General features: G+C 38.7%; 2 long non-coding RNA genes across 2 annotated transcripts; one reads left to right on the top strand and one right to left on the bottom strand.

The window, feature by feature from the left end:
• Window positions 1-7,269: 7,269 nt before the first annotated feature.
• LOC119264768 lies at window positions 7,270-13,560 on the bottom strand. Its single transcript, XR_005131201.1, has 3 exons — window positions 13,478-13,560; window positions 7,874-7,987; window positions 7,270-7,379 (listed from the first exon to the last, which is right to left on the bottom strand). It is a non-coding gene; the product is annotated as an uncharacterized LOC119264768 (long non-coding RNA).
• On the top strand, window positions 11,217-12,916 carry LOC119264766. Its single transcript, XR_005131199.1, has 2 exons — window positions 11,217-11,350; window positions 12,367-12,916. It is a non-coding gene; the product is annotated as an uncharacterized LOC119264766 (long non-coding RNA).
• Window positions 13,561-20,723: the final 7,163 nt, after the last annotated feature.

Below are 20,723 nucleotides of genomic sequence, written 5' to 3'. Positions count from 1 at the left end.
TGCAGCACATATCAGCTTCTTTACAAAAAAATTTAATGTAAAACAAGAATAGAACAGTTCAAATTACACAATAAATAAAAGAATAAAGGCTGTTTAGTAAATATTTCAAATAAATGAGGTTACCTTCTATTTAACAGTAAAATTTTATAGGACTCTTATTGTGACAGCAATCAGACAATGTCTAGTCTAGACATTCCAAGAAAAGTTATTTACTTTGCGATCAGCATCCCAAATGAGAAGAACAGGAGACCAAAAATTCTGGATTATTATGGATTTGCTAAAAAACGATTGATATGCTGTGTCTACTGCTGTGAATGATTCAGTGAAGACAGATTTAGGAAGGTCAATATTGAGCACTAAATTCACACAGTAACACATTTTAGGACTGTTATTAGCACAAGATGAGACACACTCAAAGTTTCACCATGCTCACACACTCACCAAAGCTTACTTACCAAGAATAATGTGTAAAGTCAAATTCATTTAAACTATTTTGATGAGTGTAAAAATATGAGCAAAAAACATTTACTCATTCTCTAGTTGCCAGCATATAATATGCTAATAAGACTAGCAATACAGCTTACTAGATAGATAGCCTAATATTACATTGGCAAAATCGTCACAACTCTTTTTGTTCTTAATGTAACCCCAGCAAGATAACAAAACATGGACAAGTTATGAAAAATTAAGAGTAAATATTCAAGACTAATGACGAGTTCACAGCATAATTAGTAGTAAAAATGATCATTTCACTAGAAGGACACGAAGCACTCCGCACTCGCAGCTCTCTCCCTGGCATCATCGCCGAGGTGTGTCACGGCTGAGTGCTCGTCGGGCCATCATCGTCAGGGCCCGGGGGGCAGGCGCATGCCACACACTAACACTGTTTACTTAAAGCTCATAATTTTTGACATGGCTGCCAAATATTCACTTAAGTAGTGTTTCTCTGTATTTATTCCACCCTTACCATGAATTATATGACATTACACAATGATGCATCTGATTCACATTTAGTGGTCACACCTGGTCATATTTTTAACAGATTATGTTTGAGTGAAGTAGCCAAATTCTATTGAAATGGGGTGAAAAATCATATTGCAATGACACTGACATGGTGATGGCATGTTAGTGTGGGTTGCACTGGAACAAGTGGATCAGATACAGCAGTGCTGCTGAAGTTTTTAAATAGACCAGTGTCACTGCTGGACCAAGAACCAACCAAATTACACAGCCAACTGTGTCCTATGATCAATGAAGGACTAAATGATGACCAACACAAACTGTGCAGCAGCAGATGAGCTACTGTCTCTGACTTCACATCTATAAGGTCGACCAACAAAGTAGGGGAGGGTCTAACAGAGCAGACGGTGAGCTGATACAGTTTAAAAACTCCAGCAGCCCTGCCATTTCTAGGGTTTCTAAAATGCAGCATATTTAATGCTGATGTTATCACTCCTTAATGCTTTTTACTGGTAGTTTGATTCCTCACTGTAAACATGGTTCTGTACAAACAGTTTACATCTGCAAGTGCAAAAGGTTCGGTTTTTGAAAAAATAATATTATTATTATTATCTAATGTGATTATTAGATGCACAAACTGGTTAAGAAGAAAAACTGTTTCACCCACTTCCATTCAGTAAATATAACAACTTCCCCAGCCCACTAAATGGTCTCCATTACACCGCACCTGGTGACACCTGGCTGACACCTCCCTTTGGAGGACTGGGCAAGTACCGGTCCACCCAGTAGCATCTCTCTCCCCGGGAGCATTCACCCCACCAGTCTCCATCACACACTGAAGGGAGGGGCTATATTTCAACTAGATTCTGCCAAAAACTAAGATCCACCTTTAAATTATTGCCTAAGAAGTTTGAGTGCAGAGTTTACTGTGCTTTCACAGCCTAACTTTTTCCATGTAATGAAATAATACAGAAAGCTTGCCTGAGAATCTCCAGAACACAGTTTGAACTCTTCAATCCAGCAGTGAGCAGCTTCCCTTCTGAGTCCTGCAGGCCAGTGTTACTGAGGTCCAGTTCTTTCAGGGGTGAGTTTGTTGATTTCAGCGCAGAGCAGAGAGTTTCACAGAAGTTCATGGTGAGTTTACAGCCAGCTAGTCTACAAGACAATCATTTACAGTTAAAACAAAGACTGGAATTCAAGCTCACATTAATCATGAATAATGATATTTATGTATAAAATAATACTGAACCCTTTCTATTCCTTTCTCTGTCTCAGTTCCATTCTAGCTCCATCCTTTGGTCATCTCTTTAACCTGTGTCTACTCTGTAGTGCCTCTCTGAAATGACTGCCTTACTTGCCTGTCAGTCTGCTGCATAGGACTGTTTAAAATGATACTGTTTAAAGTGATCCAGTCCACTGGGTTCTTTGTATTAATTAGCTTACATCAGTCTGCACAATCATTCTTAGTAGTTTTGTTTTACAACTGTCCTTTATAATTTTATCATAATCTTTGTTTTACCCTGTGTTTTCATTTCTGCATGTTTCCTGCTGCTATGTTAGAGTAGTGTATATTAGTAACAATGTCATGGTGTTTCACATGTTTATTGTTAGTTCTATGCATTTCTAGGGTTTCTAAAATGCAGCATATTTAGTGGTGATGTTATCACTTTTTACTAGTAGTTTGATTTGTGCACTGCAAACATGGTTCTGTTTAAACAGTTTAAATCTGCATGTGGACAAGATTCTGTGCTTTTGGGAATATAATGTTATTTCTGTCATTATTAAGATTATACTATTAATCATAATAGTATAATAATAGCAATATGAGTATTAGTTGCACAGAAATGTTTAAGAAGACAAACTGTTTCACCAACTTCCATTCAGTAAATTTACCAACTTCCATCATTTTATATTCATTTTCAGTTGTGCATGTCCAGTTTCTACATGCATAAAACAGTTTTGTTCATAGATCGAGTACAAACAGCAGAGTCACAAAAAATCGGGGTAAAATAGAATCAAAACTGCATAATTTTTTCCCCTCATTTATTTATCTGAGAAGGCTTGTGTCCTTACATTCTGGAGGGCAGGAGCCGCAGGTTGATAAGGTGAAAGCCACACATGATTTAAACTTAAATAAATTTACAACATATTAATTGTTAATTGTTCTTCCAGTGTCAGCCAAAAAAAAAAATTAACACTGCTATCATAATGCGTTTTGAACCCACTATGCTACTTTAAGCAGCACTATGAAATATATATTTTTTAAACTGAATGAAATATGAAGAAGAAAGAACACATTAGAATATGATGAGTGTGCGCTTCTGTGAGTCGTCCTGTAAAGGCTGAAATAATCATTTCAAAGAGGTACTGACAGATTTTTTGGACCATCTCATATGTCTTTGCATGTTAACTTTACACGCATAGGCACAAAAAGAAGGTATAGCTCAATGTTTAGGTCTCAAATGCGAAACCAACAATATACTGAAGATAATGACAAAAGAAGATCATTCCCTCACATCCTCAAAAGGCACGTTAACTTATTCTTTTCAAATACTCTTTCAATGCACTCCCAAAAAGTTAAGATTCATCTGCTTGTGTGAATCTGATGCACAATCAAAGTTTAAAAAGTTTATCTTAAATTTCATAATAGCAATGTGTAAATTTTACTCTCATTTGTTTGGTTGTTGTTCATAATAACTGCATTATGGAATGTGACACTGTCTTAAAGAGATTTTCAATGTTTTGTCAGTGGGATTTCCAGCACTGCAGTGATGTGTGCATCTGTGACAGGTCCGAGTTACTGAGGCGTAATCTCCAAAGATAATGATGTTTCACCTAAACGGAATATTTCTAATATATAGACTGAGGCAGTTTGTTATTTTGCACGATTTGTTAGCCATCCTATCCAATTATTAAATAGAAAAGATATTTAGCAACTTGACCCTCATCAATTCAAATACTAAAATACAATAATTCAGATATAACACTCACATAGCCTTTCTGCAGTTACTCACAGCTGGGATCAACCTCCAATAACCCTTCTGAGTTGTGCTGTAATTCTTGAGGTTGAGCTCATCCAGGACCTCCTCTGAAGTCACAAGCATGTAAGCTAGAGCCAAACACTCTCCAGAAGAGAATTTCTTTTTTGAGGAATCCTCTGATTTTAGATGGTTCTGAATATTTTTGGATAAAGACTGGTCATTCATTTCAGTGAGACAGAGGAACAAGTTAATAGATCGGTCAGAAGGAAGGTCCTCTGTATTATGCGTTTGATGTATTTAACTGTTTTACTGATGGTCTCTGAGCTGCTCACTGTTTGAATGAGAAGGTCTTTTAAGAGCTGCTGATTGGACTCCAGTGAAATACCCAGCAGAAAACGGAGGAATAGATCGAGGTTTCCATTCTCAGTCTTTAAGGCTTTACGCACAGCTCCTCTTAGCAGCATTTCCAAAGAAACTCTGTCAGACCACTTTGTGTTCCTTGGCTGCCGCAGGTCGAGAGGTTATCCAGATGTGAGCAGAAGGAAGCAGCTCTCCTTTGATGAGGTTGGTCATCAGCACATCCAGTGATGATACCTTGGTTATGTCTGACAGGTTCTCAGACTGTAAGAAGTTCAGAGGAATTCTGTTTTCATCCAGGCCATCAAATATAATCACTATATTACACTCATCATATATCTTCGTGTCCAGGTCTCTGAGCTCAGGATGGAAGTCACTCAGAAGTCTAAGAAGACTGTACTGGTGATCTTTAATCAGGTTCAGCTCTCGGAATGTAAGCACGAACATCAAATCTACATCCTGATTGGCTTTTTCTTCAGCCCAGTCCAGAATGAACTTCTGCACAGAGACTGTTTTTCCAATGCCAACAATGCCTTTAGTCAGTACAGTTCTGAGTTTTTGCACTTGTGGACCTTTATCTTCTTCTCTTTCATCATATCTGACATCTTCAGCCATCACAGTTCTGGTGCTCTCTTCTTCCATTTCTCCTACAGGGCACTGTGCAGGTTTAAAGATATCTAAACAGTTAATTGGTGTATCTTGACAGTGTTGGTTCCAGAGTTTTTTTTCAATCTGTAAAACTTCATGTTCTTCATTCACTCCTTCACTCTCTCCCTCTATGATGTAGAGCGTAAGTGTAAATCCTGTTCAGGAGGGTTTTATTCTCTTGTGTTTTGAATCCCTCAAATAAGCTCTCATATCTGTTCTTCATGCTGGTTTTGTGTCTCTCTAGATATCTGTGCAGAACATCACCCACTGGATGGCAGTAATTCGGCTTCATGGACTCCTCTGTATTGGAACATGGATGTGTAACAGGACGTGTCTTAAACCTCTTTCTGCAGCGTGGACAGGGGAAGTCTCCTGACTCAGCAGAATGGCTCCAGTAGCTGTTGATGCACTGTCTACAGAAAGTGTGTCCACAGTTGATAGAGACTGGATCTGTCTGAATCTGCTCACACACTCCACATTTGGACTGAGACTGGAGAGACACATCCTTGACACAACTAGCGAAAAAAGAGAAAATGGAAGAAAGAATGAGAGTGAGACACAAGCAAATGTGTACACACAAGGTAATGTGTTGTAGTACTGACACACTCACTCTTACCATTACGGCTGTATGTTAAATTGTATTTTTCTAGTTATCATGATATAAGTTTCCATGATGAACTCATCATTAGAGTGATGAAAGAACCGATTAAATCAAATCAGCTCACAAGTAGCAGCAGAAAGATGGGATTATATTGCCAGAACAAACTGTTAGTAGCTTATTACTTCTCATATGGACATTGTGTTATCTGACAGCTTTATCAGACACTGCATTTTATGTCTGTATCATATAGCCCTACACACTAGGTGTGTAGAACTGCAGTATACAGTTTCCCAATCATGCTGCATGAGAGACGCTTTCCAGAAAGAAGAAAAACATGTAAATGCACCACTAGCAGTGTGAAGCATATTCCCTCACACAGAGGAGAAAAAACTGCCAGTACTGAATTAGACCTTTCAGCCTCATACGCTCCTCCTACATGTAAACAGAGCATCTGACATTGGAATTTGATCAGGTCCATCCTGACGGCTGTCTGCACATCTGTGTGAGTGAGATTTCATCAGAGTTTGTTACCTTTCATGCAAGCCATACTCGGGCCTTTCAGAGCGAAATACACTCACTGGACTGACAAAAGTTTGTGATATTCAGAGCATCACAATTTAAAAATCCCACGTTAAAAGTTATTCAGGGCTGTTCTTTGAATCCTACAGTAGGTTTTAAGTGAGATACCTTCATAGTGGCAGGCCTAGAAAGTTTTACCAGCAGTGGCAAAGGAGCAGCAGGGAGTTTTAGCAGGTTTGTATGTTAGTGCTGCACCTGTATCTGTTTAGCACAGATTTCTATAGAAAATTATCCATACAATCCCCTGACCAGCTTCATAGTTTCTCAGCTCTGTTCAACTGAGTTGGATAATAACAGCTTTGTATCTGTGCCGAATTTACCACTCAATCCTATTCCCAGGTATGTCTACCATGTCAGATGTAATAGTCTAGAGTACATGGCCTGTATCAGAACCACAGGAATACAAACCCAGCAGCATAAGCAGAAATAACTTTTTGAGCAGGCCTGTGAAAAAGTGGGTGACAGCAGTGCAACAATCATTATACCCACAATGCTTCTGCCAACAACAGCCTATCCAGTATCCACTATGGAGGACAAAACATATCAAATGAAAATAAATAAATAAACTAACCAAACCATAAATAAATCAATTTAAAAATGAATATAGAATATAAGAAGACAATCATTTAAAATAAATATATATATAAATATATAAATTTGGGAAATAAAACTATAAATAGTTCAATACATCTTCTATTTATTTATGCATTTTTATAATTCTATATTTAACGATGTATTTCTTCATTTATATATTTGTTTACTTCTGTATTTTTTCCTCCGTTATGCTAATAAAAAAGAGTAGATCTACATGCTATTTGTTAATCAGAGAGAGCGCAGTGTGCTCTATTACTCTGGCCTGTAAATTACAAATAAAGATTTTGCGTCAACACTTATTTAAGCTTAAAGGAGGCCAGTCAAGCTGTTATATAGTCATGGTCAGTTGTCCAGTTCCCTAAATGAACTTTCAGAAGAAAAGTCATGAGAGTCAGGTGGTCATTTTCAGCTGTTAAAGCTGGTGATGATCTCTTTGATACCACTCTATATGTTCCTTATGCTCCTCCTCTAATCCTCCACCTGCTCATTTATCATCCTAGCCTGGGAGAAAAATTTTACCATTATGACTGAAATGTGCTGCTCACCTCAGGTCAGTACTGGTACTTTCATTACTGAAACCAGGTGGCTGAGTCACTGAGTCATTGCTCTTCATAGACACACAGCTGGGCTCTGGAGGTTCTGCATTTAATGTCTGCAGGCTGCAAATGTGACGTAGAGACACACAAAAAGAGATGTAAACATTAATGTGGACAAAGAGCTACATCAGACCGCTGAATATATCTGAAGCAATTGGAAGTAAAATATCAGGAGATCTAATTTCCACCTTCTCAGGATTAAAATGTTATCAAGGACAATGTATTTAAATAAATCTTGTCCTTTTGTCAACAGAGATATAAATAAATTGAAGATTTAGGGTCAACATTTATTTAAGCTAAAAGGGGAGCGGTCAAGCTGTCAAAACGCCCTGATCAATTGTCCAGCTTCCTAAATGAACATTTAGAAGAAAGATCATGATTTTATAGCACTTTTCTAACTTATTCTTGAAAATGTAGGGTATTCTTGCTCCCCCCTCGCCCCCCGACTTTTTACCAGTACTCACACCTCGAATAATCCAGCTAGGCAGATATACGGTATTTACCATTTAGACTGAAACGTGCAGCAGAAACTCACTGTCATGTAGTTTATGTCTCACCTCAGGTCAGTACTAGACCCTTCATTACTGAGAACAGGAGGGTGAATCACTGAGTCATTGCTCTTCATAGACACATAGCTGAGCTCTGGAGATTCTGCTCTGTATGTCTGCAGTCTGGAAATATGATGTGGAGACACAAGAGAAAGAGTTTAACATGGGTATTAGATGACAACTACATACAAAAACAGTAATATTCTAACTCTATAACAGCCACAGTTCTATAGGTACGTGACTGGGCACCACTGTTCACCAAAGTTGAATCCTTAATTTTTAATAACAATAATATTAATTATATTAAGATTATTATTAGTAATATTTAAAATTTTAACCACTACATCCTCAAATACAAACTGCTTATTACATATGAGCATACACCCTCATTTAAGTCTGACATTTTCAATTTACTAGCTTAAAACACACTGTAACTAAGTACCATGACATACAGCTGAGACTGTTCTGAATAGACATTATTAACCACTTTCAAAATGAAAAAAGTAAAAATGAATACTAACAGAATGTAACTCACTTTGAGTCAGAGGTTCCCTCTCCACTGCTGAAGTGATGAGGCTCCATCATGAGGTCTTCAGTCTCCACAGACGCAGTAGGACACTGGACACACTGCTCTCGGCTTCCTGTGGAGAGTTTCTCATATGAAGTGAACAGGATACTGAATTACAGGTTATAATGAACTGGATGTCACTACAGCAAATGCAGCTGGCTGAGATAACAGGCTTCAGATGTAAGTGAAGGCTAAAATATCACTCTAAGAATTCAAGCAACTAGAGGCAGATCCAAGTTTTTTGGAATTCCGTGAACTCAAATCTACTATTTGTATTATCACGTTTCTGACTATTACACATGTTTAACACAAACTACCTCTGAGTGACATGAGCCAAGAGGTGGTCTCAAAGCTACAGCTCGCCACACTGATCACTCACATTTACACTGTTACTGCTGCAGAGCAGAGCAGCAAGAAAGATCTACAGACATCCTTTATCCGGATGGATAAACAGCGGTGACTCCGAGCGCTGTCCACTTTGTCAGCACGAGTCAGTTTCCATCATTAATCTGTGTAATCTTGTAAAACTGCAGTGAATCGGCTTCTTGAAACCATTTGCACTAAACATACTACGAACGGTGTCAATGTTAATGTTTGGATGAGGACAAACAGGTTTACTTGTGCTGTCTAAAACATTCATTTAATAGTATTATCATTGTTGTAATTATATCAATAATATCATGTCTATGAATTATGTTAAAAGTGAAAGAAATGTCTTCAAATGTTTCATAATAATTTTGTGTTGTGTGTATATAGGTGCATATATAGAACTAAGGCTTTTTTATACAATATTTCATATTCTGAGCACAGTCTCTCTTTTCCTCTCAACTCCACCTTTCCCTCCTCCACTCATCCATCTGCGATAGTTAAACTAACTAACTCACTAACTAAACTAGCCAGTCAACTAGTTCTACTCCACGTCTCTGATTTAATACTGTTTATTGATTTATGAAGACCAATTATGTGGTAAATCAGGGGGGCAGAAGGTGGGGGAAGTTATTAATTCATTACTATTATTAATGAATGTGGCTGTGCTGTGTTCTAGTTTAGTTCATCTTCTGCACTACCGACTAGTCAGACTACTGAGCAGAAAATCTCCCAGTACCCATGTGTCATCTGAACCTTTAGGGGACCAATCAAAATAAACAAGTAAATAAATAAAATATGTGTGGGGTGGGGGGTTGGTTGCTGCAGGCCCCACTTCGCCACAGAAACCAGTGTGACTACCGACCCTGCCCTCCTCTAGTTATGCCACTGGTTTCTATATTGGCATACTTAGAGAAAAAAAGCTTTCTGTACAATATATCATGGTAATTTAAATGGTGAAGGTCACTCTGGGCCAGTCTGAAAACCAGTTCAATCATTTTACAAACATGTATTCGTTCATATTAAGGTGAATTTTTAGCAGCTCGACATGTTTAATCCTTTATTTATTGTTTTTTTTATATTATGGTAAACGATGAAGATCCCTCTGGGCCAGACTCATTTTACCTAGTTTAACTTTTAGGTGTGAATATCTGCTCCTGGCAGTTATTCATACCACTTACTTTTCCAGCCTTTTGTTGCCCCGTCCCAGCTTTCTTGAGCTGTGTTGCTGCCATCAAGTTCTAAATGATTTAATATTTTTCATGAAATAATAAAATGTCTCCCTTCCAACATGTGATATACGTTCTATGTTCTATTGTGAATAACATACGGGTCTATGAGATTTACAAATCATTGCATTGTGTTTTTATGTACATTTATTTACATTTTACATAACATCAAAACTTTTTTGGAATTGGGGTTGGAACATATATTGGAAAACTTTCTTTCACAGTTTATTGTGTCCTGACATCATTCATACATATGCCTTTATTGTTATAATTAATACAATAATGACCATGAAATGAATGAAAATGTTTTTAGATAAATCCGTGTATAAAAATAAACCTGTGTGTCCATTTACCAAAACAATAACATTGAAACAGTTCATAATAGTTTTAGTGTAAATAGTTTAAAGAAGCAAATTTAGTTTTAAGGTTGATCGGAAAATTAAAATATGAAGCTTTGAAAAACAAAACTTGAGAACTAAAGCTAAACAACTGTTTATACATGCATTCTAGACCAGTAGAGCTCTCACTGTGACACAGTCCAGAACAGCAGTGCTCCCTGCACAGACGCAGTGCAGAGGACTTCTTTATGTTCAAACCATTTTCCCTGATTCATGGAACAAAACAGCAAAAAGTAACAACTGTTTAATTTTTCCCAGCAAACCTACATTATAAAAAATTCCTACTTTGACAGGAAATAACCCTTAAACATTTATGGACATTTTCTGTTTTTTTTTTTTTTTGTTTGTTTTGTTTTATTGAGTACAAATTTCTGTATAATTATGGACATCATCTGTAAATTAACAGTCTGACTGATATTTTAAGGATTCTGCCAATAGTGACAATAGTGATAGTTTTTTTCTGTTTTTTGGGGTTTTTTTTGTACATTTACATGCAAATTTCTGTAAAAAGACACTAATTATCTGTACTTAAATAAGTAGCATATAATATAAATGTTTATGTCCATACTAACAATTTAACGAAATACACTAACTTATTATTATTATTTTCTATATTTTCTAAGTCATATTTTCCTACTGTTGCTATGCTACCACACTGTAACATTTGCTATTGGCTGTCTCACCGTGTTTCTTTGAGCATGATTGGCTAATCTGACTGTCATCCAGGAAACTGGCCAATCACAGCTGAGCCCGCCCTCACCCGGTCGAATTAGAATTTCCGTTAGAGCTGCTGCCCCACTCGGTTTATCCGCCATCTGGATTATTTACATCTGCTGGTCAGATTCCGATTTTGAGCGAATTTGAGTGGAGATAAACTGGAATATGGACAGAGAAGAAGGTCACACGGGATCTGTGGCAGTATCAGGTAAGAAAACCCTCTCCCCGTTATTCTCCATACCGTAGTGTGAGCTGTGTTTATGTTCAAGTCCATCGTTTATGCAGCCCAGTCTAAAAGTGAAGGTAACCGGATAGGAGGGGGGAGGGGGGGGGGGGGTCTTAATTCTGTGAACACTCAGTTTCACCAAACCTTACTGGTTCAACAAAGGTGGTGGCAGCAGGTACCGTAGAATAAAAACACTACACGTCTTTGGTTTTCATTGAGTTTTCAGCTGTTCAGTCAGTTGTTGAGTGCAGTGTAAAAGCTGTATGTCGGAATATTTCACATGAACCGAAAAGCTCCAGGTCGCTTAGCTCCAGTGTTGCCAACCCCTCAGTAAGGAAAGTCGCTATGAAGGTGGTGCTGAACAGCCTTTAGAACTGACAAAATGATGTTATGATTCCAATCTAATGATTCAGCACTTATTCAGCTTTATTCATTGCCATGATTACATATAACCAGCAGGAGACTTTGATTTACTGACTTGATTAGACTGAATTTTGCAGGTAGAACAGCGCTGATGCTGAAATAGCATCTCGGAGTTCATTCTTGGAAGAAAACTGTCTAGAGTCATAATTATGTAGCAGAGGGACTCAGACGAGGTTAACATGTCAGCACATGAAAGTGTGCTTTAAAATGATCATTTGATGGAGTGGCTGCATGTTCACTGTATCTGAGTCCCATTGGGATTTGAGATGCTACTTCAATATCAACAATATCCATTGTACCTGCAGCTGATTCAGAATCAAAATCTATCTAAAGATGGATCACTGGATCACTGTAGGGTCATTGTTGACAATTGCATCAGTAAATTAGGACTTTATAATATTCCTAATATTATTAGTACAAAATAAACATCAGCTAATATCTGATATTGATTGAATTTGAGCTGATGATGGTGAAGAGCTAAACTGAAGTCGTGTTTTTCACAAGCCTTGAAAATGCAGACTTCTGCTTGTCCACTTCTCTGACCGCTCAGTGATTGTGTTTGTATTTATGTCCAGGTCTGTCAGTGATGCAGAGAAGGACGTGAGTCAACAATGGGGATTTACACAATTTGAAGAGACAGCAATGAGGATGATGCTGAGCTATGGGACATTACCATTGTGATGAAGGTCGACAATTTTGGAAATGCATTCATCATGTTATTTGGACTCCTTTATGCCTTTGTTTTTAGCTTTCTGACAAATTGAGTTTGTCCCGAATATCGTGATGAATTTGGATGGACAAGCTAAACAGAAACATTTTCGCATGTGTTTGAAAGGAAGTTCCTTTGGATGGTCTAATTTGTCATCTAACCGTATCTATTGAATCAGTCAACAGTTGGTCAAATTTGCACTCCTTGTCTACATCATTAGAATGACAGTTTAATATTTTGTCTGCTTGAATAATTAACTGGTTGTTCAAGTTGTGACTTCTGGCCCATCTTATCTACTTTATTTGGTGGGGCCATAAATTTGGCCCATTTTTGAGTGGGTAAAATGAATGTGAAACTTTGTCACTGCTTGAATGTTATTGTTGATGTCAATAAATGTAATCTCTACAGAACTTTGACTTTGTTGCAGGTGTTTGTAGTAATTAAAAAACATCTGTTAAACTTTTTTGTGCTATCACTATAATGAAGGTTTTTGATCATGACAATTTGGGAAAAATCTGTAAAATAAGTTATCTGCAGAACCGTCTGTGCTATCATTTTCTTGAAGGTTTTTGATCATAATATTATAGGAACAATCTGGAAAATAACATTTCTTTTCTGAAAAACCTTTATTGTAAATTTCCGTAAAATTGTTGATTCTGTAGCTTTTTTAAAATCTATTTTATTTTAACTTTACAGTTTTTGTTTGGCAGCCACTCCTGCCAGTCATTTTTTAGCGTAATTCAAATCAAACACCAACACTGTATAAGATGTTCTAAATAACACAAACAGAGCATCTTAAAATGAAGGGCTGTGTCAGAGATCAGAGAATAAAATAAGTTTCAGTGTCAGCCAGTTTAGAGTAACTCCACCACCAAGTTAACTTACAGTATCAACAGATACAGTCACACAACTTTTCTTACTTTAAGGTACTAGATAATAATCAAAACATTTGCTTTTCTCTTTATTTTAAGGCCTACCGTCTGAGATCCAAAACGTCTGTAATCGTCTCTGCTTCTCTTCAGGCGTCTTCACGTGAAACTTGCTTTCAGTTTTGTCTCAGTGAAGCTTTCCTTCTTCTTGTTTCGTTTACCTGTGGATTTAAACCACCTGACATCACCTGACTCATCACCTAGTGCATGTCGCCCTCTAATGGGAAAACTGGCATCTCAAACACGCATTTTGTATATTAAGTAAACTTATATAACATAATATTGTTGATCAGGTCTCATATTCCTGAAGCACAGAACTCCAAAACTCTGTGGCGTTACTTACTTCACAAGTTGAGCTCATCAGAAAAGAGAACAACGAAATGAAAGAAACTATTCTTGACAATCTTGTTTCTGGAACCCCTGAAATGAAATGGACAACGCTGAACTATTAAAGACTTATGCAGATGAAATTGAAGCTGCCGACAGTGAAAAGCATCACCCTCCACCGTGCGCACCGTCTCAGAGCCCACTCACAAAACCAGCTCAGACCAGTAATCGCTGAATTCCAACACTACAAACAGAAAGAGAACTAAAAGGAGCAACGTTTGGTATTAATAACCAGTTGGGAGAGAAATCAGCGAGGCAAGATGTTATGTATCCTATTGTGAAGGAACACAGACTCTCTGGTAAACGCATCTCACGAGTTGTGGACAAATTATACATTGATGGCCACCTTTTCAATTAGCTTTTGATGATGTTCTGCAGTGATACTGACATAACTTTGCTATTTAGGCTTTCAGGTCAGACTGAAAACATCTTCAGCGAGAAGTAAAGGTCTATACATTCTGCAGCGTCCAGGAAACTTGGTTATTTTAGGATTCGCCTAACAGTCCATGTGCCTTCAGTCATTCCATTTTCATTTTAAAAACCAGTCGAGTCTCGTTTTTGGTTCTGTGGATTTTCTGTGGAAAATCAAGAAGTAGCTTTGTTTTAGTTTCACAAACTAATCATAAAATCAAATAAACACACAGAAGTAGAATAAATGGGCGTCTTTTACTGATCCAAATTTAAAATTCCCCATCGCACCAACTGGAAATGAAAGTACAGAGCGCACTTGAGGTCACAGAAGCACAGAATCCAGGCTTGTTCAGGCATATCGGTGGGCTGTGTTGGGTCTTGTGAAGCGCTGCCGTGGTGACCCGTTGGGGCGGCCGTGACATCATAGTGAGTGCGAGCGCTGTGACGTAGCCCGGCTGTAAAAGTGAGAAGTGAGTGAATTTTCTTCATTCGCGTTTGAGCTGATCTGAGATACAGATCACCTGTCTATCTATCTATCTATCTATCTATCTATCTATCTATCTATCTATCTATCTATCTATCTATCTGTCTGTCTGTCTGTCTGTCTGTCTGTCTGTCTGTCTGTCTGTCTGTCTGTCTGTCTGTCTGTCTGTCTGCCTGTCTGTCTATATCTATAGATCCATGTCTCTCTATCTATGTATATATCTATGTATGTATCTGTCTATATATCTATCAGTCTGTCTATCCATCTATCTCTTTGTCTATTTATTTATAATTTTATTCTATTTATATATAATTATATTCTATTTATATTATCATAGGCACATCACTGCTACACTAAATAAGTTCGGATTCGCAAAGCAGATCTGGCCGGTGTCTTTTTGCACAACGGCCCAATACTGGAACTGATCCGTTTTGCGGATCTGCACCAAAAGAGATTCAAATCTGGCCCATATTAGCAAAGACGATCATTACATCTGGTCCAGAGCTGAAACAGACGCAGATATCTTCATACCTGGCCCAAATCTGGACCTGACCCAGTTTATAATGGAAGGTCAGCTTTGGAACAGATTTGGCCTTGATCTGCCAGATTTACGCCAGATCCATTCCAAAGTCAACTTGCAATCGTGTTCAACATTCACAAACAGTTAAATGTGATACTAAATATCTTCGAAGTAGATTTTTTCTACAAAGATAAAACACACAAACATGAAAACAAATAATATGCATTTAAAAATTTATTAAGCATCACTGTTTTCACATTTTTTTTGAAAAGTAAAAAAACAAAACAAGAAAACATTAAAGAGCTTTAAGAGAAAAAAATGCTGCCAATAAAGCACAACTAAGAAAGAAAACTGTTAGAGAACAACTCATTTTTCAGGGCTCATTTCTATCACCAGAGTACAGATGAACTTATAAATCAAACACAATTGTCTGAAAAATGAGTTGAACACAGAGAAAAATAAATAATTCAGTCAATTACTCATTCAGTAAAAATGATCGAACAGAACAGAACATATAATTACCAAAAACCATAAATGCCCCTGGGCTATAATATACATACCGTCAAGACTGAGTTTCTGTTCTCTGTATTGAAGACATAACAGTCAGAAATCACTGTACCTAAAATTATTGTAATGTAAAATAAAACAAAATTCTAAATTACACTACTGAAAATTTGGAATCCTTTGCACTGATGTAAACCAATTTGTTTCCTGAAAATATAGAGAATAATTCACACCGTTTCACAGCTTTCAAATAATTAGAAAGAATCTAGGAACTGAAAGAATAAAAGGAAAGAAAGGGAAGAACTCTGTCCAGAACGATGATGGAACAGTAGATTGTTCTGAAATGACTAAGAACCCACAGCCACACCCACTCACCCCCACACTGTGCCACTTGTCCTCCTGGGTTATCATCCTGGGTTTTGTAAATTTTAGCCTTACAAACTTCAGGCATCATACAGTTTTCACACAGACCAGGGCAAACCCAAAAGTTGAGAGATTTACTGTTCATCGCTGCTGCGGTCGTTAGCAGAACGGCGAGCTGAAAGGTACCGATCTCTGTGATTATATTTAAACAAGATATGGGAGAGCACTCAAATCAGACACGCCAGTGCCAAGTTCCACTCATGACTGGTATGTATTCCCCTCAAAAAGAGTCAGAGAGTCATTCAACTATTTCTCTCTGTGCCAGAGGCATGAAGCGCGATTCCACAGACTCCGTACTACTGTAACACGTCACTTTACTTTAGCTAGTTTGGTATTTTAGCACTTCTAGCCTAGGTAGCCATTATGAACTTAAATCTGAAAATTCAGTACCACATATGATGACCAGAACAGAAACAAATAAATAAATCACTTGACTGTAAGTCTAGAACTGTACATTGGCCTTTAAGCATTCAAAGTGGGGAGATGGAAGTGAGTAATCTTAATGCTCCAATTCCATAAAAGCATCTCTGTCCAAGTTCTACCTGCGTGTAAGAACACCTTTGGCTGCCGTTGCACTGAATTTCTTTTTCTTTGACGCCTTTCCAATTGATGTCTTTAGCCACGCTGTCTGAAAAGATGTGTGTAAGGATATTCCACGTAATGTGCTTTAAATCACGCCCAACAAGAGTTGCCAGGACAGATATCTGTAGAGAAAAAAATGGACACATTATTCACCTTTAACAGGGGGCAGTTCCAGTGATCAAGGGCCATATTAAAGAAACGTCCTAACCTTTTTTATTAACTTAGTATCTGACAAGTCAAGACTTTTCCCCAAATTCTCATTACACAAGCAAATCTAATCTTTTACATTACATTACATTTACATTTAGCAGACGCTTTTATCCAAAGCGACTTACAAATAATGTGGTACATAGAACAAACATAGTCAGGCCTTAAAGGAGGCCAAAGGGTAATAGCGGGGTAGAGAAGGGAAGGAGGGCAAGAAGGAGATGAGGTTGGTAGTGGTTAGATTTGCAAGAGGCGATTAGAGCAAGTGCCCCCTGAAGAGCTCTGTCTTCAGGAGTTTCTTAAAAATAGCGAGGGACGCTGCTGCTCTGACAGTGGAAGGTAGCTTGTTCCACCATTGGGGAATCAAGTATGAGAACAGTCTCGATTGCTTTGTGTGAATGTTTGGCAAAGCTAAGCGACGTTCATTGGAGGATCACAGCGGCCGGGCGGTGCTGTAAGCCTTTAGGAGCGAGTGCAGGTAGGAAGGAGCCTGCTCTGTTAACACCTTGTAGGCAATCGTAAGAGTTTTAAATTTGATACGAGCAGCAACCGGTAACCAGTGGAGCTCAATGAGCAGTGGGGTGACATGCGCCCGTTTTGGTTGGTTAAAGACCAGACGCGCTGCAGCATTCTGAACCATCTTCAGTGGTTTTACAACACAGGCCGGGAGGCCCGTCAGTATGGCATTGCAGTAGTCGAGGCGTGAGATGACCACTGCTTGTACCAAGAGTTGGGTGGCTTGTTGTGTTAGAAACGGCCGTATCTGTCTGATGTTGTACAGCGCAAAGCGGCAGGACCGAGTCACCGAGGCAACATGGTGCGTAAAGGAGAGTTGGTCAACTACCATAACCCCCAGGTTCCTAGCAACCTTTGTCGGGGAGAGTGAGAGTGAGTCGATGGTTATGGTGAAGTTGTGTTGAATGGATTGTTTAGCTGGTATAACCAGAAGTTCAGACTTGGACAGGTTTAGTTGAAGGTGGTGTTCCTTCATCCATGCGGATATGTCCGAGAGGCACTGCGATATCCGCGCAGAGATCGACGGGTCATCAGGCAGGAATGACAGATAGAGCTGGGTGTCGTCAGCATAGCAATGGTACGAGAAGCCATGTGAGCGGATAACCCGGCCTAGAGAGGTGGTGTAAATAGAAAAGAGAAGGGGTCCCAGTACCGATCCCTGGGGAACCCCAGTGGATAGCGAGTGGGCTGAGGAGAGCTCTCCATGCCACGATACCTTGAATGAGCGCCCAGTGAGGTACGATCTGAACCATAGTAGCGCATTGTCTGAGATACCCATGTTTGATAGAGTAGACAGGAGAAATTCATGATTGACTGTATCAAAAGCGGCTGAGAGGTCCAGCAGAATGAGTACTGAGGACTGTCCTGCAGCTCTGGCAGTTTTTAGTGCCTCAATCACAGATAAAAGAGCCGTTTCAGTGGAGTGCCCTTTTTTAAAACCTGATTGATTTGGGTCCAGGAGGTCATTCTGATCTTGATTTACAAATTTTATCTGACAATGATAATTATTAACCTACTCCATCAAAGACCATAATCAGTGGTCATGTCTATTACCTAGCAACTGACCATACGCACATATCTGAAACAAACTCGAGATCAAAGCAATAAAGACAGTTAGCCAGGCAGCTAATTTTAGCTACCGTTCCTGAGGTTAAAAAAAGGTCAACTTCTAAAACTTCTACATGAAGAACCTTAGGTGTGTGATGTTCTCCACTGTAAAATCAGACTGCTGCTGTGCATGTAAACAGGACTATAAATGAGCTGGTCTTTAAAAGAAAAACTTCAATTTAAAATAAAGTATTTTAAGAAACGTGTTTCTTACACTAACTATCCTGTACATGTAATGCAATTAGTGTTTTTAATCCTCTTACTGGATTAAAGACAAGATCACGCTTTTTTGTTTTTATCCAAAAACAAGCAAACTCAATGTGGGTATCCCAACATTCCACATCATGGCTTTTCCGGTACTCATAAAAGGGAGAATTTGGAATGTTATAATATAATGTATATATGTTATATATAATGTTATGGAATGATATAAGAGCAACTCTAAAAGATCTCCGCTCTTATTCTGGCAGCAGACTTTTACTTGTGTAACTGTTCTGCATTTCAACTATGAGAAGTTTCAAGTGCTCCTTTACTCAACACGTTCCATCCAACTCCTGGTGTCCGGCTCGTAAAGCGACAGCAGCAGCATCAAACACCCTCACTGGTGTTTATACCTGGAGTTTGTCTCAGATCTTCTCCATGCGCTCCCAAAATGCCCTGAAACTGATGAACTCGCATTTGAGAGATGCTGCTGATGTTTGTCTTTCTATATATTTCATTTAGATCTGACATTTCCTCGCTATAGGTGGTCTTAGTTTTGAGGAGTGACCTTGAATCTTTGGGCAAGAAAGGATGATGGATTCGTAGTATGGACAGTAGGGCAGACAAGGCTATCAGAGGAAAGCTGAACTGCATGGCCCAATCACTCTAACTACCCAGAACATCATCTTGGCAGCTCTCAGTGCAGTCATCATCCTCAGTCTGTCTCACTAGAGTCAACATACAGGTCACAATCCACACCAAAACCTGAGCACTGTGCTTCAAATGTACTTTCACTGCTTTCAACCTGACTGACTTACTGTTCATGCAGTGACTCAAACAGTTGGTTAACTCTCTTTGTAGCTTTTCTTCTCAAATTATTCCAACTAATGCTCCATTTCTCTTGCTCCAACAGCAGCTTTGCTAACAGAATGGTGTTTGAGAAAGTTTCTCTTGAAAGGTGAACTCTGAAAAATAAAGAAAAAAGGTCGAGTAAGAAAACATAAAATATATTACACAAACAAAACATATGATGACTGAGTCTAAGGCCACAGAAGAGAGATATATTAATAGATAAATAAACCAAATATTAACCATAAAGAATCATTAGTTCAGTCCAGCCTGGAGAATTTGAACTGCTTTAACTGATTTTTTAACTTACTGTTGTGAAGAATTTACTTCACGAGTGACGCCCTGAGAAAATCAGTACGGCGGGCAGATTCTTTAAAAGGAGCGAGCTGGATGTTCTCTTCTTCTTTTCATGAGGCTTCGTACTCGCCCGCCTCTTTTTCCCACCATTCCGTTCCACCTTAAATGATTCAGCGTTTGCGTTAATAGGGCGCCGGCGCCAGGTCGTCACTACAGCGCCGTTTAAGGTGGAACGGAAATGTTGAATAAGAAGCTGACAGATAAGGAACAAATCATCTTTTCCACAACTCTGAAAAACAACAGGTTTGTTCTCGTTTCGCTTCTAATGACCGTTTATAGCGACCCGAGCTCTGGCAGCGTTAGCTAACCCAGCGGTTATTAAAGCTGGGGCCGTAAGAGCGCCGGATTCCGGACAGCTGTTCGGCTCTTTCCGCGTTTCAGCAGTCACGGCGGAAATACCCGAAGTCAAACGGGGAGTAATGATTGGTTGGACTCTGCAAAATCTGCCCAGCAACCAAGCTGCATTTTGATTGGTCGCATTCGGGCCAATAGTTTTAAAGAAATAAGAAAAAAACGTCATTGCGTCACCGGTTTGTTCCGTCAGCGTTCCGCACAGCAGCTCCCACAGAAGGAGCGGTTTCCCGTTCAGAGTTTTCCCGCATTTTATCTGAAGTTTTATGAAGTCCAACTGCATAAAAACAGACTTTAACTGATTAAACTGATCAGAACAGTGAACTAATATAAACAACATGTGCAGTGAACGAGGCGACCGTGGGAAAAAGCCCAGTAAAGTGAGTGGGTGGTGT

Source organism: Pygocentrus nattereri, chromosome 12 (assembly GCF_015220715.1).
Source record: "Pygocentrus nattereri isolate fPygNat1 chromosome 12, fPygNat1.pri, whole genome shotgun sequence".
NCBI classification, from domain to species: domain Eukaryota; kingdom Metazoa; phylum Chordata; class Actinopteri; order Characiformes; family Serrasalmidae; genus Pygocentrus; species Pygocentrus nattereri.
The sequence above is the reverse complement of the archived record's forward strand: the minus strand, read 5'-3'. Positions and strand labels throughout refer to the sequence as shown.